This window comes from Hypomesus nipponensis, chromosome 11 (genome assembly GCF_054491055.1).
Source record: "Hypomesus nipponensis isolate SF chromosome 11, ASM5449105v1, whole genome shotgun sequence".
Taxonomy (NCBI): Eukaryota; Metazoa; Chordata; class Actinopteri; order Osmeriformes; family Osmeridae; genus Hypomesus; species Hypomesus nipponensis.
In genome coordinates, this window is record NC_140371.1 from 20,659,596 (window position 1) to 20,682,500 (window position 22,905).

General features: G+C 44.5%; 2 long non-coding RNA genes across 7 annotated transcripts in view; one reads left to right on the forward strand and one right to left on the reverse strand.

Moving 5' to 3' along the window:
- Positions 1 to 6,037: 6,037 nt before the first annotated feature.
- Positions 6,038 to 22,905, reverse strand: part of LOC146268602 (uncharacterized) — a 76,284-nt gene continuing 59,416 nt past the window's right edge. For 5 of the 6 annotated variants that reach the window (XR_014768912.1, XR_014768913.1, XR_014768915.1 and 2 more), the window contains one exon: positions 18,834 to 19,017. This is a non-coding gene — a long non-coding RNA (uncharacterized LOC146268602). Of the gene's footprint in view, positions 7,175 to 18,833; positions 19,018 to 22,905 lie in introns of those variants that run through there. The other variant, XR_014768914.1, reaches the window with a different exon arrangement.
- On the forward strand, positions 12,450 to 14,030 carry LOC146268603 (uncharacterized). Its single transcript, XR_014724662.1, has 5 exons — positions 12,450 to 12,519; positions 12,821 to 12,963; positions 13,112 to 13,207; positions 13,341 to 13,460; positions 13,727 to 14,030. It is a non-coding gene; the product is annotated as an uncharacterized LOC146268603 (long non-coding RNA).

Genomic DNA, 22,905 nt, shown 5'->3' on the forward strand with positions numbered 1-22,905 from the left:
CTAATGCAGCGAATCTTTGAGTCTCGGGTTACTTGTTCCTCTAGCAGAAGTACCTGCGGGCCAGATTAAACTGTAGTGAGATGACAAACCCCCAGTGTATCTGTTACAAGCCTTTTATTATTAGCCGTGTTATTGGTAATTCCCTTTGAACGACCATGACAAAAAGCAGTGCATTGGGTAAAGCTAACATCACAAAACAGGACAAGGCTTGGGTGTGGGCAGTGGGCGAGTGATACCCTAACTTTGAGACAACAAACTAAGGAGGTATGTAGTCTCCTCTAAGTAGCATTAGTGTCTGTGTCTGAGATGGATTCAGTGGCACAGGTACAAGAACTAACAGCTCACCTGCACCTGTCTACAACTTGTTTGAGGGAGGAAAGAGCTTCCTATGGCAACCATTACAGCTGTCAGTCAAGAAGTCCATCTGAAGCTAAAGTGAGCCGCGTTTTATCAGCTCTTTTTCTCTTCCACCTAACCTCTCTCTCCCAAACACATCTCCTTTTTCTTCCTTTTCCCTCTTAACAAACTGCCGTTTAGGCCTCCTCATAAATTTCTATTATTTCTAAAAATGGAGTTTGTTTTTTCAGAGCATCTCCGGTACGTTCTCTGGCATGTAGGTCAAGACAGCATGATCTCACGCCTGTCCTTTCACTGTGGCAGAATGAGCATAAAGGCTGATCGTGTCACCATTATGGGACACGGAGGAAGTCGCTGTGATCTCATGAGTCTTAAGTGACATGACAACATGACCAGTGTGTAGTCGTTCTCACGCTGTGGGCTCTGGCTTGGAGGATGAAGCACATATCGGTCCTCATCAAACATTTTTTTATAGCTGTGTTCTGCTATCAGTCATTTTTGTGTGCTTAAGTCAAGCCTTGCATGGTGCTGAAGAAGATGATACACAAGTTGAATTGGTTGAGTTGACCAAAAAAGAGAAATCCTAATGTAGGATGGATATTTTCCTTATCCCAAGAAATACCCTTTGTTGATCATAGGGTTATCACTAGGTAACAGGATTAAGGTTATCTCTGATCAGTCGAAAACAGTTGGAACAAATTGTTTTCATTGATCTGCTAATTGCTGCCATTGTAAGCAGGCTACTGCAAGTTTCAATGGACTTAAAAAAGACAAAGTTCCCAATCAATAGAACCTTTGGTTCTGTTTGATCCACCGAATGATCAGATTCTTGTCCTGGGTGTCTGACTGTGAAAAAAGAATACCTCTCAAGTTTACCTGTGGATGCAGACTCAAACGAAGCATGAAATCAAAGCAGAAGTTCTGCCTCTCAACACTGTGTTGAAATTGTAACTACCAAACTCAACAGTAATTGTGAGTCGGACACATTTGCTGAAATGTGTTGTTTGGAGTATATTTGCACCGTATTCTAAATGCCTTATCTGTGGAAATGATTGGGCCACATTTTATTCAGTACTCCCAGGCACTTTCATTGAATAAATGCTATATGCTTGTGCTTAACACGTCTCTGATTCACATGTTTTTAGCAGAACATTGCTAATGTTGCCAATCAACTGGGCTGGAGATGGAGGCAATTATAGAATTATGGACGAGTCTCGAATCAGCATGTAAATCACAGAACTCCAAGGCTGAGCTGTTATCAATGTGATGACGTAGCTGACTGGTGCATATGCATCAAGGCGAAGGATCAACAGCTTCCTCAGTGTAATGGCTTTCTTTATCTCAACCTACATCCTCATTGAACTTCCAATGCCATTCTCATGCCAATCACTGCATGATGTACCTACCTGAATAAAAAGATTGAAAAATAATCAAGAAAAATGCTTTTTGTATTGAAGGGGGACACTGAGGTTTCAGTATAACATCTAAATGAGAAAGACAGAAAAAGAGAAAGAGAGGTAGAGAGCGAGACTTATGGATACATATATAGAGAGGGAGAGAAAAGAGCAGGATGGAGAGAAGGGGGGGGGGGGTGAAAGAAAGAGAAAGAATGAGAGATATAGATACCTAGATAAAGATGGAGAGAGCAGGATAGAGAGAGTAGGGGGATAGAGAGAGAGCTGCAGAGAAACTGTGGGAGGTTTAAGGTTACCGACTAATTTCCCTGTCGTTACCTGCAGACTGCGGATCCGGCCTCTGTGTTTTCAACAGGGAACGGTACAATCTGTTATACTGTAGTGATCACTGGCTCTTCCTCCACCAATGATTACCTGTAATTACCTGCTTTTCCTCCGTCCCTGCCTTGCTCTCTCTCTCCCCCTCTCTCTTACCCTCTCCCCCTCTCTCTCTCTCTCTCTCTCTCTCTTTCTCTTTCTCTCTCTTTCTCTCTCTTTCTCTCTCTCTCTCTCTCTCTCTCTCTCTCTCTCTGTCTGTCTCTCTTTCTCTTTCTTTCTTTCTTTCTCTCTCTCTCTCTCTCTCTCTCTCTCTCTCTCTCTCTCTCTCCCTCTCTCTCTCTCTCTCTCTCTCTCTCTCTCTTTTCTGGGCTATTACCCTAACAGGCTGTTGTGCTGCAGAGAGGAGGTGTGTGGAGAACAAGGCAAGCTTTTATGGACTCCCCGCCAGAGGCACTCCACGCGACTCCATTTTGAAATTATCGTATCCCCTTGCTTTTGAAGTCTCTGTAAGCGCACCCTCCTATTTACGAGATGGCTATGTACTTAAAGGTCACAGATTGATCAAGAGGTCCTAAAGATGGCCTTTTCACTGAAAGCACTGCCATACTCTCGCTTCCACGGTCTGGATTGAGTAAAAAGAGAAAGATAAAGTGCATCTCTTTCCAGAAGCCAGAGATATTTAGAGTTTAATGCACTATTTCATTTATGTGGGACAATGTACAATTCTCCAAGGGATTTACATTCAGCACAGGACTTTTTTTACTTTCCTAGCCATTTTTCAGGGATCATTTTTTTTTTGTCACGGTGGTCATTCTAGAAATAAAAACCTCTCTCACTTTGACACTGTCACCGCGATATGAGAAACGGGATATGAGGTCTTTCATTCAAATGGAGGACAGTGATTCAAACTCAACGAGAAGTAAATGATCAAACTAATTTAAGTAAACAAACTGTTTACAAGCTCAATGAAACACATTCTCATTACCTTTTGTGGTTTGCTGTTGATCTCAAATATGGCTGGAAAAGGACTCTGTTTTGGTGTAATGTACCTCAATGAAGTACTTAGAGATGTGGACATCGCTCTCCCATCCCTCTCAGTTTGTCTAGATGTTAGCTCCACTACTCTGCATCTGTCTTTGAGAAAGTGATTATGGTATCATCATGGTCTGACTCTGTCAACGTGGTTCTCAGTTTGATAGTCAACCACAGCCTCGCAGGACCACAGAGTGCCAGGGAATGATTTTGCATAAAACAAAATTCTGATTTAAAACGTGAGTCACCATCAGAGCCAATATATAATCAGCTGTTTATGCGTTGCATTCAAATGGACTGTTTGGCATTCACACACACTTTCAACAGAAAAAAATGACCATTCGAGGACTCAAAACGTGTGAATATTAATCACACGGATATTAGGGGGAGTTGGACTGAAAGCAGTTAGCTGTCGCGTGTTCTCCAGCATGGTTCGTGTAAACGGCAAGCCTTTGATTCAGCTGGGTATTTGTTTAACGAATGTAATCCCATGATCCAGAGTGTTTGTCTACAGCCCTCTCACTCAGAGGAGCCATGCATCATCACCAGACACACGAGGCCCCATTCATCACTGGCTCCCATAGAAAACCCCCTCCATTATTATTATTATTGATAGCCAGTGCCTTTAGCCTGTCTATTTGTTAGGTGATGGTAGATGGATAGGTGGCTGGGAGGCAGGAAGTTTGACGGGTGCCATTTTGGCCCGGTGTTTCTGAAACATGCACGCCAGGAGCGTTCCCGTGGAGACCACACTGCCGCCACGCACACGGTGCATATTTATTGATCGTGGCGCTCGCCAATAATCTGACGCATGTCACATTTGACAACGTCATGAGGACGGGGGTCAGGGTGGTGGAGGCTAATGAAACTGTTTTGGGGTGTGTGTGTGTGTGGGGGGTTGGGGGTAGGCTGGTAGGTGATGTTGTTTTCTAAAACATTAACCTTGCAAATGGCTGTCGGCTAACGGCTTTTCTCGCATGGATGATGCGCCCCCCCCCGCCCCCCCGCCCCCCTGCCCCAACCCCCCACGCCATTACACCCCAAACACACCACCCTCCACTCCGACAACTTTCTCATTGTTGACATTAACATTAAATAGAAAGCCCCGGCCATTAAAACTCCACGTGTTTATACAGAAAGCTCAATTTAACGCGTACGGCTGCGGCCCAGATAAATGGAAAGCGCATTACCATCACCGACAGCGCTTGTGGCAAAATGCTGAGTGATTTAAAAAGTGTCCTGGCTGTCTGTGAGAAACTGACAGACGAGCTAAAGATGATATAAGGGCCTGGCGTGGAGCAGGGGAACAGCGGCAGAGTCGCAGGTCAGAGTTAAACCCCTCCGAAATGAGTAATCTTACATAATAATATCCCCATGTGTCTTTATAAGAGTAGGCCTTGAACAAGGCGACAGCGCGTTCACTACTGCGGTCTATGAAGGCCCAATAACAATGTTATGGATCCTGAGGTATAACCTGTCAGAGTGTGTTATTCGTTTAATTTGCGGGCTCTATCTGTCTGCTCAACGACATCAATAACAATGACTAACACCATAACTGCATCCGGAAAAACACACACACTAAAAAAACCTAAAACATTGAGCATTGGAAACACTGAAAGCTCTTCTAGATGGGAACACAATGGATATTCAACCACAGGCACATTACCAGGGTAAGAACCCACATGAACAAAGCCAGAATGACTATGGGCTGACTGTGGTCTTGTTTTATATTGTGTGGTAATTAACAGCTGTAGTCAATAGGAGGGAGGGGTGGAGGGAGGGGTGGAGGGAGGGATGGAGGTGGGTTATAGGACCCTGGAGAGGAGAGGGAGGTGAGAAGCCGTGACAGGCTCCATCTATCCAGGCTTGTACACACCAAGAACCCTTTCTGACCCGGCCATAGAACTGATGCATATTGATTGTTCATAATAGTAGATACTGTTACATAGACAGCTGTTTGTTTATTTGTGTATGTTTGTTTGTTTGTGTGTGACTCTATGTGTGCCTGTGTGCATCTGCAGGTACACGTGTGTCTATCCATAATTTCAATAATGTATAATTGGTATTTTTGCACATTAAGCAGCAAGGTGCTAGGGCTTTGAGAATGGCCTTCTCCGTTAATCTTTCCCGAAGAATCACGGCAAAAAGGAGAGCTAAATGTTTGAGTGGAAAGGTTGAGGGCAACTCTTTCAGAGCTGCCCCTGCTGTCTCGGAATAAAAGCCTGAAAAGGAGCTCCAACCATGAGGCTAGAAGTGAGTCTGACTGGCCTTTGAAAGCACTGTCTCTTCTCCAGGCCTGGGTGCTAATGCATGTGACTCAAAGCCTGCAAACGAGGGAAGAGAGGGAGAGAGAGGGAGAGGGAGGGAGAGAGAGAGGAGAGATAGAGGACTGGTGCTACTAAGCACAAAAGGCTTCAAGGTGTGCACTCGCTATTCAGTAATTGGCAAGAGAAGCTTCATTTCACTCAGTGATTTCCTGTCTTTTTACCGGCTTTGGCAATCCTGATGCTTTTAATAGGGACTTGAGTAGAGGCTATTCTGTGAGGCCTTCTCCCCCCCCTCTCCTCTGTCGCCCCCCTATCACCCCCCCCCCACCCCCCCGCCCCAAAACACCAACCTGCCCTGCCGTTCTGCACTTACTCCATAAACCCCTCCTCTTGAAAATGGAAAAGAAAAAAGCATTAACCATATTCTTTCTGTCATTCTCCTTTTTGAATACCTCCAACCCCTTTAGCTTTAATCATTTCTGCATCCGGCTCACTCCAAACAAGACAAGCTATTTTCTTCATTCAATTACACCCCGGACAACATCAAAAGTGAAAGGATTCAGGAACACTGAGCCAAGAAAGAGAGGGAGAAAATTGTGAAGCATCTTCATCACAAATAATGCTCTGACTGCTTTGAAGGCTATTTTATTGAAAAACCAGTCATCTAAGAGATGGTTCAGACTATCACAAAATGTTTGCAGTCTGTTCCCAATCTGCAAGCACCTCTCTCTCCCCAGACGGATAGCAGGACAGAACCAGAGACTAGGAGAAATGGGCCTGCAAATTATTACATTTCCAGCGAATGCTGCTTTCATTACCAAGGAAAATATATCAAAAGGTACTTCAGTCCGAAAGGTATTTTAATAATACATTACTTTCCCCGTAACTACTCTTAACCTTTAGATACAATGCATTTTGGATGAATGCAGCTGTCGGGGTTGGATGTTCAGGTAATGAGACATCCTTCTCTTATTTACAGTTGCAATGGTGGCTGTGGAGGGATGGGCTTGCGTCTGCCGCCAGCGTTACTACAACCACATCCTTTTGTGTGCGTCGTACTTTCACAAGTTCAAGCCACAGACGAGCTCACCCTAGATGTCCACCAATTGAGGGCACGGCTTTCCAACACTTATAGATATTTTTATATTCAAATGCACGCGGGCACGACTCTGAAATAGGTCACTTTTTCTCTCCAAAGTAGCACTCAATCCATAAACGCGAACCAATGTTAAAATGCGGTCCCATTTTTCATCATTGTCCAAATTGCTTGTGTTGTTGCAAATGCCGGCCAGTAGATACAAATCAAGTAGGAAATGTGTGAACAACCAACAGAGGTCAATAAAGCATGTCCACAGTTATAATGTGATTGATTTTCCTCCCAAGCTCTTTCCATATGGGATTCGGCTGCGCGCACACTGTCGATGATTACACAAAATCTGCTGATGGTTAATCACAGTGGCTGTGGGTGAGCACTTTACCCCGTCTCTCTCTCCTTCTCTTCGGTCCCACTCATTTTCTCTTAGCCAGCTGATGGTCAGGGAGGTCAGCGTGACATTCATGCATCCCAGAACAGCATCTCGAGAGGTCAGGGGTGGCAGAGAGCACCTCTGTCAGGAAGGCGCGCACACTGTTCGCCTCTCCAAGAGTCTCCACTCTCTACTACATTGGCACTCACCACAGACCGTCATTATATCAGTAGCGCTGGATTGGATCTGGGGTCAGTCCGACGTGAAACGCAGGACGGCTGTTTCTCAAGGGTCCTCCACCCAGGGACGCTATCTTTGGCTGCCAGAGGAAACACAAACAGTAAACAGTGAACACAAACAGATATGTGAAGCCACTGGCTTATATTCAAATGGGTATTTAGGGGCCTTGAGAGGAAGAAGGATAAACATGTATTGTGCCTGAAAGACTGAATCTGCTGATTTGTTTCCAGTTCTCGTTGGTCTACAGCCACAGCAAGACACACACACAAACATACATAGATTTTCTTGTCTACAAAAGGCCAATAGCTCTGAACTGTAAACCTTTGTTTTTGGAACTAATGTTATTAGCAGCGACTCTTGGTCTGGGTCTACAGTTATCAACAGTTACTTTCAGTCAAAAGGAGACAGAGACCAAAAGACGAAGAAAAGAAAGGATGAGGAAAAAACTGTAATGGTTTACTTTTAGTAGCATCAAAGAAGACAATGAGGTTGTAGGTAATACGCTGTTGAGTAGAGAGAAAAAAAGATAAAATAATACCTCTTTGGCATGTGCGTAAAAGTGTAATTTGAACACCTACCCAGAGTGAATACACCATGAACAAAGCCACACTGTTATTAAGTACCATAGTTAAATCTAGATGCTCTTTAATGCATTTCAAGCATTTAAAATGTTCCACTTTCATTCTTTAAAAATATGTTTTACCACACTATTTCTGTACTCTACCCTTTGAAGAAAATAATTAAGTCCCGATGAATGTTAACAGTTATGAAAGGCCAGACCTGAGACCGTTAATGGGGATGTTAGCTGGCAAAGTCGCTAATGGACGATGGTAATGATTGTCGGCTTGCAAGGCCTCACAGAGAAGGATCAATATGTAATGCAGGCGTGCACTCCAGTTATTCATACAAGTCACATGATGACATTCGCTTGAAGCGTGGCACCACACAAGAGGACATTATCAGAAGGTGGAGGACAAGGACTGCGAGCGTGCTTCTCTTTCATTTCCACCAGGCGCCGTCTTAAAGAGGATACCTAATGGTTGGATAAAGGCTTGCCGGACGCCAGGCCGAAAGAGGAGGAGTGTGTGAAGGATGTGAAAAGAGCCGTGTTCGTACCGCACGTGTGTGATATGGGTCAACACAAAGAAATAAAGGAGAGCAACAATGGAATAACGTAAGAGGGCCGAGCAAAGCTTTAACCCTTTGAAACACCCTCTTGAAAAAAAGCTTGGGATCTCTCATTTGGTGTGCCCTATCAAAGAGTATAGAAGTTCTTTGGCGCAATTGATGACATCCTGTGTCATAATGGATGGACATTCTAGGTCAGAAACGCTGGTGGTACGTTGTCAAAATAGAAGGTTCTATCAGTTGTAGTCCGGGGTCCTGCAGCTACTTGTAAGCATAATAGCGGCCATGTTTAGGCCACCGCTGTAGCAAACAGGCTTGTAACTGAAGTCTGCATATTGTGATCAGCCATACAGGTTTCAAAGCCTGATCTGGGGTAGGTGTGGGCAGGCAGCCAAACAGGCAAGTGAACATTCAACCTAAACATCTGAACAGGTAACAAGATCTTCCACAGCTTTGGAGGTAATTTAGCCAGGACATGGCACACTTTCTTTCGGCAATATCCTGCTCTGCTCTGCTCCCCAACCCAACCCCGCCCCACATCCCAGGAGACGTCCATTGATCTACTGTCTGGTGAGCCCAGTGTCTCCGATCTCAGGCTAATTCCTGGAGGGATTGGTTTTCCCTTGCTACCTTGTAGTTGGGAGTCCTGTTCCTGCCCCTTCCTGATTCTCCCCGCCCTCCATCCGCCACAAAACAGGGGACTCCTGGACGACAAGGACCCCTTTGTCCCTCAGCGGAGCCGGACGCCCCACCTGAGGGTTAGGGGGAGAGGGGGGAGAGGGCGGAGAGGGGGGGAGGGCGAGAGGGAGGAGAGGGAGGAGAGGGGAGAGGGGGGAGAGGGGGAGAGGGGGGAGAGTGGGGGAGGGGAGAGGGAGGAGAGGCAGAGAGGGGGACAGGGAGGAGGGGGGGAGAGGGGGGAGAGGGGGAGAGGGAGGAGAGGGGGAGAGGGGGAAAGGGGGAGAGGGTGAGAGGGAGAGAGGGGGAGAGGGAGGAGAGGGGGGAGAGGGGGGAAAGGGAGTAGATTTTGGTCTCAGACCCAGTTCCAGGTTTGTTTTGTGTTGAGCTTCACTTGTATGTGTTGATGGTTGATCTTTGGGGCCCTGTCCGTCAACCAGACCTTTGATGTGACTCCTGAACTGTGACATTGCCAACTGTCGCCCCTAAAGACAGGTTTCTTTATTACATGTTTCCTGTCTTCCTGATATGTGGTCAGATCAAGCTGATAGTGTCAAACATAATCATCAGTGCCATAGTGGAATGGTGCGGTTGGAAGGTGGGCTGGTGGTCTGTCGTACACGGTTCTGTTTTTCTGCTGTGCTACACATCATGGTTTAAAGGTCAATAGAGGTCAAATAAATCTTGTTTTCCATTGACAGTCGTATATGGACAATGTCCTCAGTGGACCTTTGGTATGTTTACACAGTGAATATGAACACACACAGTACCCACATAACATGTCATATAAATGCCCGTAATGTATACAAACAGTGTTTATGACAAACCTCAGAATGAGCAATCAGACATAACCCAATACTGAACACCCCTTATGCACATATTTTACGTTCCCCTCATCGAGCTAAAGCCCTTTAAAATCTGGCTCACCAAAAGTCTCAAATACACTAGAGTGAGTCTTATTTTCCTTTCATTGTACCAGACGGACAACACATACAGGAAAACAGAGCAGAAAGACTGAACATCCTTTCATTTCCATATAGATGAGAAGGGGTGCTATGAAGTAAGCAAGTGTGCATTTGATCACAAAGCACAGTGGTTTTCATCTTGATGCTTCAATATTGTTCAAAGTGCTTTGCAAATTATCCCGAACAAAACGCTAGATAGAGGTGATGTGCTCTGCATTGTCATTCTAAAGGAGTACTAATAGGTTTCATCCAGTGTCTGAACACTTGAGACATGATGGAGGTTAAAGATACATGGAGATTGGGGGCGGAGGAGGCCTCCTTCAGTAGTTTTTATAACCTTTATTTTTCTCCCTCTGCCATTATATTCCCTACTCTGCACTCATCACGTTAGAGAGCCTTTTGGATTTAAGGGTTTTTAAGTATTTTATTTGTGTTCGGACAAATAAATAAATTGTTAAAGATTGCAAAATGATTACTGTGCAACTCCTGGTGAATCATCATGTCTTATGTAAACTTTAAAAAATCAAGTTAATTTAAATCATACAAATTAAGGGTTTGTGACAAATTTACAAAAAAGTTTAACACTTTTAAGTGCCAGAAATAGCAAAACACGACAAAAGTGTTAAATTGTGACAAAATAGCGGAACGGCAGTTCCAGGTGGCTTGTAGATGGAGTTCATTCAGCGAGATCACATCAGGACATGAAAGCCTTTCTTTCTATCCCAACCACCCTACTCATGTTTGCCTGAAGCACCGATGCTCAGATGAAGGAAACTCAGTTAGTGACAATCCAAGCCTCTGGTAAATGGAGTAAGGAACTGTTAATGCCACTCAAGCGGTCATAACAAACTTCTGAAGAGACATAAGATGCAGGAATAAAACAGGACTGTCTGTTTTGGACATGCTGAGTGAATGGATCTTTCTAAGATGATCCTGATACATTGAATAAAAGCAGGACTGGAACCACACATTAGCAAGTTATGACCATTCAAACTTCTGAATGAAACACAATCAGATGTACTCTGTGACATGGCACGGCAACATGCAGGACATGAGTTCTGTATTTGTTTTCTTTGATTAAATAAAATTACCAAATGTATTATACTAACCCTATAGGACTGATCAATGCAAACCCCGATATGAAGGCTTGTGAATAGTATCCTATCAACTCTAGTTGCCTATCACTTCTTAAAATAAGTGAAGCAGCCTCCAATTAAAAACAGCCAAGGCAATATTATATGCTAATATCCCTGTTGAATATAACTTTTACCCTCTCATAAGAGGTCAGATGTTTTAATCTCTCTCAATTAGCATAAAGACAGAGTGCTACAGCAGCGAGCACCACTGGAGCAAACGAGCCCGCCAATTTAATTTGTAATTAATGAATGCTTTAAGTGCTAGCAGGCACTGCAATTGTAATTCAAAACAAGAGAAAATTAATCACATTAATTGCTGCGAGAGAAAGAGAGAGAAAGTTAGCATTTGCATAATTGAAGCAGAGAGGATTAAAGGGCATTGCAGTGTAGGGGGCATGAGTAGTCAGTAATCCTCCACAGAGGAAATTGTTTGTTAGTTTAATTAATTAGCCTCTGTATTCAGCATTAACATACATCCTAATCATACTTTTTTAACTTTCATAAAAAGTAGCGTATCTAAAATTTTTATAAGGTGATCATTGTTGTGTCAAGTGATTCCCCAATTGTTGATTATTGGGTTGATTATTCATTGAAACTGAACTTTTAATAAAACATTGCCAATCAAAAACTCTGGGTTCCACTCCAACAGTCTCTTCATTTCTTTACTCGTTCAGTTGTATGTGTTGCTGACCTGAATATCCAGTAACATTTATCCTAACCCAGGGAATGATTGGGATGATAATTGAGGACAACGTATCTGTTGCTTCCAGAGCATCTGTTGCCAGTGTGGACGTAGCCGACTTAGCTGAGAAAGACCCGGAACATTAACCGCCACAAACCGAACCTACGGATGGATTCCATCGTAATGGTGTCATTATACGCTGAATTAAAAGGCGGGTAAATGGAAGTGTTAAAATTTAAATGACTCGAAAAAACCTACATCTCTCAAAGCCCAGCAGTCTTTAGAGAGGTCTCTGACACAGGGAATGAGATCGTAGCCGCGGTGATGAGCATTAATCACACGTCCATGAAATAGTAATGAAAGGATGAATAGTACAGTAGGCTGGCCGTACACATCATACAGAGAACACACTGGAACAGACTGTCAGTACACATCATACAGAGAGCACACAGGAGGGAACAGGCTGGCTGGGGTTCGTCCTTCATCTCCTCATACATCCATACTTCCAACCGATGCAGTGAAGTATTTGCTACGGCATATTATTACACGGCTGTAGAAAGCTCCATTCACTTGAATGAGGCTTCCCAACGTTCTACGGTCTGATATCTTCAGATAACAGACCGTTGCTATGAATAACAGACCGCTGTCAAGGAAAGTGGCCTTTTTGCTTCTGATTCACGTCTTTCGTAGCACTCCGCAAGTAGTCCGGTAACTTTTCAACCCCAGCGTACTCCGTTGCTTAGCGACGTCAGCTGATTTGAAGCCTAAAGAATGTTCAACGTCTACGAAGTTCAACGTCTTTGGCGAACTATTTCTCTGCTGATCAACACTACGAATGGTAACAAATAAATTGTTAAAAGACACACTGTTTAAGTCATGTTGTTGGCAAGTAGCCGTGTAATAAGCGGGATAATGTATAGAACGCCGGTCATTATCGGGAAAATAAGCCCCTTCAGAGCGAAACTAAACATTATCCCTTACACATAACACATGTCCTTTTAGCGTTACAGTAAGTGACACATGTTTCACAGGCTTCCTGACACGTCGATGTGAAAATAAGGAATATGTATTTAGACCGGAGGTCTGTAGGGGTCATGACCCTGAATGAGACCCTTTGACCTATGTCTGGGCCCCCACAGACACCCCACGGTCTTGACCTTTACCCTTCGACAAGCTGTTGAGTCAAAGGGTCGCCCTGGACTCCGGTCTCTAGAAGGTCTGGCCGGTTACGATCGATCAAACACAGAAGATGAAGAGGGAAGCGCAGCAGGATTGGCACAAGGTGATCTGTGGTCTTTGGGAACACTTTGCGACTTGATCTTGTGATATGAACCTGTGTCCATGCAAGCTGAGCTTCCAAGGTCTGTCCAACTTAGTGTTTGAAACATCTTTGATATTAACCACGCTATGTTTCTTTATATTTGCCACAGTACTAGTACGCCTTTTTCAGAGAACCTCAAGACACCCATGTTAGCAACTCAACTGAAGCATTGTGAGACAAGGCCATTTTGAAAAATTTTGGTGAGGTAAAAAATTTGTTTTTCTTAAAAATTCTGCAGCACACGATTGGTAGACTCATCAGACTTTTAGTGCAATTTCCAGTCTATCCTCTGAAAGAAGAGCTTTCAACTAAAGTAATACAGGCTCTGTTCTTGATAGAAGGCACACAGTGTTCAGTTCTGGGAGAGGTGGGGTCGTACGCTCTCACGGCTCTGAAGAGGGCGGAAAAAGAGAGAGTTTGAGCTGGTCCCCTCTAACCCGATAATTAAAAAGAGAGAGGTGAGTTTTGACAAAACGCCATTATCAAAACAACTCTCCTAAAGCTATTTAATGTGATTTATCTCCCGCACTAATAGCAGCTAATGTAACTGAGCATCTCTCCCTGTGATTATTATTAGGACAAATGTTGTATTTCACATATTAATCATAATGATATGGTTAGCTTTCATCTATACTTTGGAAGCCACCCCCCACCTACCTCCCTCGCCCCCCCGCCAACACTTTTATGTCAGTGACTCTACTCTCACTCACTCTCAATCTTTCAGCAAATGGGATTTCGATTTGGATGTTTTTCTTCAGACCTGCAACTGCTGGTTTCTACTGCACGCATTTATGTGCATTCAACTTTCATCTTTAAGATGATTTTGAATGAGTCCCCTATCAGCCACCCTTTCCTGTCCTCCCTCTCTTCCCCCTTCTCCCCAGTGTCTCTCTATCATGTTTATCTTCCTTGACAAAAGCTTCATTAGTGGGCTCCAGCCACCTAGGTAATTGGGCCCATTTATTTCAAAGGTACATTTAATGGTGTCTCTTATTTGTCAGGACCGCTGTGGATTAAAGTAGATCACAATGCCTCTTTCTCTCACTTCTATTTTCTTCATTTTAGAGGTGGTCAATTTTTGAATTATTTCTGCTTTTTCTTTCATCTGCAGCATGCAATAAATTGTATGAACCTTTTAAGTTAATAGTGGCGGCAGTGGTAGGCGTGTGCGTGTGTGTGTGTGGGCGTGAGCACATGTGTGTGTGTGTGTGTGTGGGCGTGAGCACATGTGTGTGTGTGTGATGTCCAGAGCTACTTCTCTCACCGCCATGAAGGGGGTCGTGGCAGACACCCCAAAGCCTTTCATTACCCTCCTCCCCCCCGGAAAACATCAAAAGCTACATAAACAGCCAAGGTGGGCAGAAATGACTTTGTGCGTGATGTTTCGCTCCCTGTCCCTCCCCTGTTCACTCTCTCCTTTATGTCCGTAATTGCGGGTGATTATTTTAACAGTGAAAAGGGTAGCAGGTAATAGAGGCTGATTAAATCCAATGGACAGCCTCCCTCAGACCCTTAAGACACAGGCGTGTAATAACACAGTGGTCGTACATCACCTCCACAGTCCATCCACTCACCTTATTTTCCATGACACGGAGGCCAGATGCAATTTAATGCATTTATTGTAGTGTTCGTCCTTATATTGACAGCTGTAAACAGTTGTGGTTAAATTGATGCTCGCAGCAACGCGATGGTTGGCTGAGGTGCGGTCGTGTTGTGTTACAGGGATAAGACACACACACACACTCCTCAACATGAAAAGTCCCTGGCAGTGACACACACACACACTAGGAGACTAATCATACAGTAAAACCCTAGAAATTATATACTATCATTTGGCAACCACAGGCTAACACAACAGGGATTAGTGTCTGTGCTGAAACCATTTTTTGGTATCAAAGAACCCGACACAAAAACTATTACTGCCAACCAGAATGAAATCCTCATTCTTCATGACTTCTCCAGACACGGCACAATGCCAGCTAAACATATCCAGTTTGAAAGGCCGTTGCCAACGACGCAGTGACAATGGATTTATGGATTATCCGCGATTATCCACGAGGAATACACAACGTGTTTGTCAGACCTCCTGAGATAACCAGGGCTGGTTCATCAGACCTCCTGAGATAACCTGGGCTGCTTCATCAGACCTCCTGAGATAACCAGGGCTGGTTCATCAGACCTCCTGAGATAACCTGGGCTGGTTCATCAGACCTCCTGAGATAACCTGGGCTGGTTCATCAGACCTCCTGAAATAATCTGGGCTGGTTCATCAGACCTCCTGAGATAACCAGGGCTAGTTCATCAGACCTCCAGAGATAACCTGGGCTGGTTCATCAGACCTCCAGAGATAACCTGGGCTGGTTCATCAGACCTCCTGAGATAACCAGGGCTGGTTCATCAGACCTCCTGAGATAACCTGGGTTGGTTTATCAGACCTCCTGAAATAACCTGGGCTGGTTCATCAGACCTCCAGAGATAACCTGGGCTGGTTCATCAGACCTCCTGAGATAACCTGGGCCGGTTCATCAGACCTCCTGGGATAACCAGGGCTCGTTCATCAGACCTCCTGAGATAACCTGGGTTGGTTTATCAGACCTCCTGAAATAACCTGGGCTGGTTCATCAGACCTCCAGAGATAACCTGGGCTGGTTCATCAGACCTCCTGAGATAACCTGGGCCGGTTCATCAGACCTCCTGGGATAACCAGGGCTCGTTCATCAGACCTCCTGAGATAACCTGGGCTGGTTCATCTCAGTGCCCGAGGCCCCGGCATCATTCTGGATTGTGTCCTCTCGTCTCGATCACGTTTCAGATCCCGTCCATGTTTTCTACCCACCAAGATATTTAGAATTACGCTCTTCTCAAATGCCTTGAAAGCCATCAAACAACTTCAACGACATAAGAATAATAACTGATTACATTACATTACATTCATGCATTTAGCAGAAGCTTTTATCCAAAGCGACTTCCAAGAGACAGCTTTAAAAAAGAGCATAGGTCACTGATCATAACAACGAGGTAGTCCCAAACACTGCAAGCAACCAAAACATGAAGCATACATTGTGAAAAACTAAACGAGTGCCAAAGGGAAGACCCATAAGAGCATACAGTTGTACAAGTTACAAATTAAAACAACATGAACCCCAAAAAGTTCAAGACTGTACCTGTAGAAGAACAATCAACAGTAAAATATTTCACAGTGAGTACAAGAGTTCAAGAGTTAACTTCGTTATAACTAACCTACAAGAGCAACAAGTCTCTCAATAAGAGTGATTGTGATCCGTGAATTTCCATCAGTTCACAAATTGTGAACTGATGGAAAAACGTCAATACAAATGAACGTTACACACAGACAGAGACGTCTAGTTGTCAGGACCAGATGCATGTGTGCACACCACAGCCAACGGCCCAGGTTCCTACTCCTGTGAAAGTTGGATTGCCTGTTACTCTGAGAAAAACAGGACCCGCGTCTGCGTACGATAGCCTGCAGATGGTGTTGTGTTTTCTAAAGCAAACAACCCAAAATGAAATTACCATCCATACGGGAAGCTTTGGAGTGAATTTCAAATGTGATCTGTATTAATGAGCCGACTGGTAGAGAAGGGAGCAGAATAGAGTAAGCAGTGTGCAGGTGCTGGGCAGAAGCTGCTATAAATCACATCTGTACTCAGTGCTATTAGCTGTGGAAGCTATCGGGGGGAAGAAGGTGGCTAGGAGTTCTCTACCCCATCCCCTACAGAGACGCAGTCAGGATGGGGGGGCTTTTCACACAAGTAAACAACTTTGCCAGCCCAGAGGGTACCACCAACATCACCCCATCCATTAAAACAGGGAAGGATGAAAGAAAGAAAGGAAGGCAGGCAGGAAGGAAGGAAACAAACATTTATTTACTGTCTGGCCTCCCTGCTGTCACTTTTCCAGCCTTTTTTGGGGGTGATTTATGTTTGGTTGATGGAATACGGAGGTGAATTGATTGGGGCAGGTTGGCTGTGATGGCTGGTGTGCAAAGCACAGGGAGGGTTGGTAGTGTTCTGGGATGGCTGGAAGGGGTTAAGGGTTAGGGCTATATATATATAAAAAGTTATAATATATGTATGTGTACATATAAATGATCCTGTCTTTAGTGTCACACGTTGTTGTATAGGTGGACAAGGCTGTTTCCAATTCAGACACCAGTGTTGTAGAACTCTGTCATCTGCTTGACTTGTGGGTTGCATAATAAGATGTGATTATTTTAAACCATTGTGGTCTGCCAACCACAGAGCATGAATATGAGAAGCTGGCATTCCAGACATACTCTCTAGAGAACTGTGTGATGTCTCCAGGTGATGGAAGGGGCCACACATGACAAGGGATATAACGCTCTTCAACGATTCACGTCAGTTATCTTGTTTACAACACAGTTTGTATAATCGCACAATCCACAAGATACTACAATTATAGTATTGCTGTATAAAACAATGTATTTGTATTACCAGGATTATGATTAAAGTTTGGGTCAATAACAGATTAATCACAAAAATGTATGGTGGAATGCGAATCCCATCAAAGATATCTTGATATATTTCTTTAAAACGTAACCCTAACCCAAAGCTTTGATTCTCTTGATGTTTTTTGGCAGGTACATTTGGCCCGAGCCGGTGTTGTTGTGTCTAGATGGTCAGTCACAGACATTGTCTGAGATGTAATATGCAGTATAAGGTAACCATGGCTCCCAGGTATGGTGGCTTATTACACATGTCATGCCTGGATGTGTCACTGCGATGTTAGTCTGTGTCATGACATCAGATTCAGACTCTATGAACAGGAGGTTCTTGGTTACTATTGTCTGTATTTACTATTGACGTTTAGCTCTGTGTTGTCTGAACACAGAAGTCCTCAGCGTTACAGCTGCTTTTCAGTTACTTTTAGTCGTTGCGTCTGAATGCCAGTGAGAGTGGAGATGAGACATCTCAGGGTGATCTGTGGAGGAGAGAGGGGAAGGTGAGAGGAGACTAGGGGGGATCTGTGGAGGAGAGAGGGGAAGGTGAGAGGAGACTCAGGGTGATCTGTGGAGGAGAGAGGGGAAGGTGAGAGAGACTCAGGGTGATCTGTGGAGGAGAGAGGGGAAGGTGAGAGGAGACTAGGGGGGATCTATGGAGGAGAGAGGGGAAGGTGAGAGGAGACTAGGGGGGATCTGTGGAGGAGAGAGGGGAAGGTGAGAGGAGACTAGGGGGGATCTATGGAGGAGAGAGGGGAAGGTGAGAGAGACTCAGGGTGATCTGTGGAGGAGAGAGAGGGGAAGGTGAGAGAGACTCAGGGTGATCTGTGGAGGAGAGAGAGGGCAAGCTGAGAGGAGACTAGGGGGGATCTGTGGAGGAGAGAGAGGGGAAGGTGAGAGGAGACTAGGGGGGATCTATGGAGGAGAGAGGGGAAGGTGAGAGAGACTCAGGGTGATCTGTGGAGGAGAGAGAGGGGAAGGTGAGAGAGACAGGGTGATCTGTGGAGGAGAGAGAGGGGAAGGTGAGAGAGACTCAGGGTGATCTGTGGAGGAGAGAGAGGGGAAGGTGAGAGAGACTCAGGGTGATCTGTGGAGGAGAGAGAGGGGAAGGTGAGAGAGACTCAGGGTGATCTGTGGAGGAGAGAGAGGGGAAGGTGAGAGGAGAGGAGGGGGGAAGACGACTAGAGAAGGAAAGGTACAGCAAGCGATTACAGGGGGAGACAAAGACAGCCCTGTCTCGCTTCTGACAGCTGCCTCTACATCAGGACACACACACACACACCATTCCAACCAGACACGGGAATTTCCCCTTCCCCCCACCAACACACACAGACATCATCCATGTGTCCCTTTCTTTAATTTTCTTTTTTTTCTTGTTAATTTTTTTTTTTTTTACGAGAGACATGGACATAATAACAGCCAACAACAACACAACAAAGATGTGTCTCTGTCCCTCCTCCTCTCGTACCAGCATCTCGTCCCAGCATCTCGTCCCAGCATCTCCCGACAGGCTCTCTGGTCTGGCCTCTTCACGTCTGTCCCAACGGGGGGAAAGAGATACGCCCGAATCACGCAAAGAATGCTACAGGGAGGTTTGGTGTGGTCTAGTCAACCTGCCTGCCAAGGAATCTGGAGACGCCTGTCCTAGGAAGGTATTTGGTGTCGCAGACAAAGTTGGTTTTTCATTTCGTTAGATTATTCAGACACTTTGAGACAAGCGGCCAGCTCACAATAGAATCACATATGAGGCATTCGCTCGTTTATAGAGGTTTACATTCCTGAGATAAGCAAAGGTTGAGTTGTTGACAATGAACATTGTCTGGGCCTTGCCCAAACGACTGCTCACCTGCGGAGTTTCCCCTTCCTTCACTCACATTTTTGGTTTTAATGAGGAAATAAAACAAGTCAGGTCCTTCGGCCCTTTACAACAACCTGCGTCAACTTATGACCAATGTCAAATTCTTCCATCGGCCATGCACCTTTTAACGGTTATTTCGCACCATCCTCACAAACATTTTGATTCCTTCTTTGTACTGAGATTACCCTGGATAGTCACCTGGGCTCCGCCCAGAAGCTACTGTGCATTGTTGACCGATATCTGTGTTTAGAGAGGGGCCGACACAGATCGGTTTACCCACCAAGAGGGAGTCAGAGACCCCGAGGGTGCAAGCTAAGAGTCCGGCCTCACACTTGACGTGACCCAGTGTGTTGTCTGCCCCTTCCCCCTCCCTCCTTCTCTGTCACCACGTGGAGCGTTTTCGTGACATCCGCTGTTGCCTCCGTGTCAGTCAAGCTAATGTCTCCAAACAACTGCCACTATTCTCAAAAAAAGAATCTTTCCCTCCCACAAGAATAATTTTTCACCTTTAAAAAGTCTTGTAATTGATGTTCTTTTTTTTTACAGCTATTTTCTTGTAACCTGATAATGCTGTTGTGAATGTACTTATCTGAGAGCACATCTCAATGAAGACAGCTCTCTTTCACCCCAGCAACTGTACTTGGGAAGTTAAATGAAACCCAAGATGTGCTCTAATGAAATTCAATTGATAGAATTAGAAGCAAAGAATTGATAACAGTAAAATGATTGTGCACATGAATTTGAACTGTCATTTGTACCCTGCAGTTTGATCTTGTGGTTTACACTATCCAAGCTCACAGAGGTCATCTCCAACAGAGCACACCTGCACAGTTTCTGGAGATGAAGTGATAAGTTGGGGACTTGAAATCCTACACACCTGTATCACGTTTCTGGGATGAGGTAATCTCACATTCTTTATTTCCAGGCACCCAGACAAATACACATAACCTCTCCTTGGATCTCATGCTTAACAAATTAGCCCATAATAAACACATCATCTCATTACACTCCTTGGTGTCATTGGGTAGCTATCTTGGCATGCATCGCTGGTGAAAAATATCTCCACATTCCTTCATCTCCAGGGGTACACTGGAAGGAAAAAATGAGTTATGTTGGTGACAGTTCCTCAGTGGAGGCTGAGTAATGACCTGTACTTTGTGTTGCCGAGGACGTGTCATCACCTGCATGTTTGCCATTCTATCCACACAGCCTTTGCCTTGTTAATTTACACAATGGTTGAATATGAGCAAGCAGAGGGTCAGGGCTTTACCTCAGGCCAGAGGTGTGTGTTTCAAGTGAACCCTGGAACCAGTGACACACTGACAAGGTATATGGGGGGTGCATCTGCAGTGTGTGTGTGTGTGTGCATGTGTGTGCGTGTGTGTATGTGTTGGTGGAGCTGTGTGTTTGTGTGTGTGTTTGTGGAGGTGTGTGTGTGTGTGTGTGTGTGTGTAGGGGTGTTATTTACGTCACCACGCAGTACAACATGAGTCTATAAAGTTCCTACTCAGATGTGTGGACTGTGTAGACTAAGACCTACAGATCCATAGAAGTGCTGTCTGATTCAGATGCTCACACCATGACTAGTGCTTATTTCCTTTCCCACCATATCATGTTCAATGTGAAGTATGCTATATATATGGTCTTGAAATATTATGAGAGAAAAAACGGTCTCGTTGCGTGCACTGTCAGGTCATCTAACTTCTTTGGCAAAAAAAAACAAACGCTTACTTCACACGATGCTGATTTGGGAATTCCCAAATAGTCTTTAGCTCTGTGATTTCTGTGAGGGCTGAAACTCCAGCAAGTCAACATACATGAAACTGAATATAACAACGCTGGGTGGGCCTAACACACCCTTTCAGTGGGTATGCTCTCCTTATTGCCCTGTCTTACCCTTCCCATCCTTGAGCACGCACCTGGCTGTCAGCTAAGCTTTCCAACATTAAAAAATCCTCCAGAAACATCTGCCTTCAGCGAACCCTTGCAGACATCTAATCTACTGTTTGGTGACATACACACTGTGGTTTAATCACCAGATTGCCGAAGCTATGACCTCAATCACTGTTCCAACTTTAAAATAGCTCAGCCTTCAGCCTGCCTTGGCTAACAGGAAACCATTAAAGCAGCAATTACCATTTCCATCCATCCACACAGTCCCTATTTTATTTTAATCTGTTTAAGTGCATTTTCTGTGCGAGGTTAAAATATGAATCCCCCCACCACCCCCGCCCCCTCCCCTCTTGAACGAACCAGGGTTTTGAGGCCGACTTGAGAGCACAATCTACGACTGATTTAATTTGGCCTCCGCAAACATTTCTAATGACATTACCCCTACTGCATCTACTGACTGCCTCTCCCTTCTATTCCATTAACTCCTAAATCGGGTTTAAAGACCATATTGATGCTGGATGCTATTATGGGTGATTATCAAAACAACAGACAATGGGGCAAAGTGTTTACTAACTGGTTTAGCTGTAATTTTGCCTAACTACAACAGATGGGAATGCTACAAATTATAAACTTGAAGCTTTTCGATGCAGGAGAAGTGCTCCGTGTGTTCTCTAGAAGACAAAAAAGACAGAATAAAAAACAGAAAGAAAGAGAGAGAGAAAGAGTGAAAGAGAGAACGAGTGAAAGGAAACTCTTTGTCGGACAGTTGACATTGAGGAATGGGGTTCTTTGTTTGGAGGCATTGACCAAAACATTAACTGCCGTTTGAGATTTATTATAGCTCTGTAATATAAAAATATTAACAATTTCCTAATTTCATGATCAGAAACAAAAAAATAATAATTTAAACAGTTCTATTGCAGCTTTTTATTGCTGTGTTTTTGTATTTTTCCAGATTTTGTGTGAATGGAAGGCAGTTTTACACAATGTCTGTTCAGCGGCTTGACAGAAACTAATGACTGCTGTCTATCTGCATACAAGCTTCCAGCTCTCTGGTGTTCTCTTCCTGGTAATGATTGTGTTATTAACCCCGAAACCTCTCTCAAACTGTTATTAACTGCTCTGGGGACAGGACAGGGCTAAAACTGTCTTCCCTCTGCAGGCAGGGGCCCTTGGAGGACAGCTGGATTCTCTCTGGTTATCCATCACTGTCAGAGTCTGCAGAGAGCTGGTCTGGGGAGAATGGAGACACAGACTCCGTAGCATCAGCCTGGATGTGGACACCCAGATGGTAGCTTGTGGTAGATTACAGAGGAGGATGCAGGATTTAGATCCTGTTGAGATGGCTTTTAGGTCTCGACTTGGATGTGAAATGAGGGGCATGTTGTCCTGAGTTTCTCGAGAGAGGCGTTCGAGTGCTATTTACAAAATCAGGAAACGTTAAGGATTATTATGAACTTGGGAAATCCAATCGAGTGCTGTCTTGACTTTTTACCTTCTTCAAACCGTTCGGTTTATATTTGTCTTGTCAACAATACTTGTGTTTCGCGGCTAAGGCCTATAATCAGTCCTTCAGTGTGACATGGTAAAGTGTTACCGACAGTCAATTTCCCTCCAAACTGTGTTTGACTCTTGCCTATCCAATCCAATTATTGAGCCACCACCGTTGAGG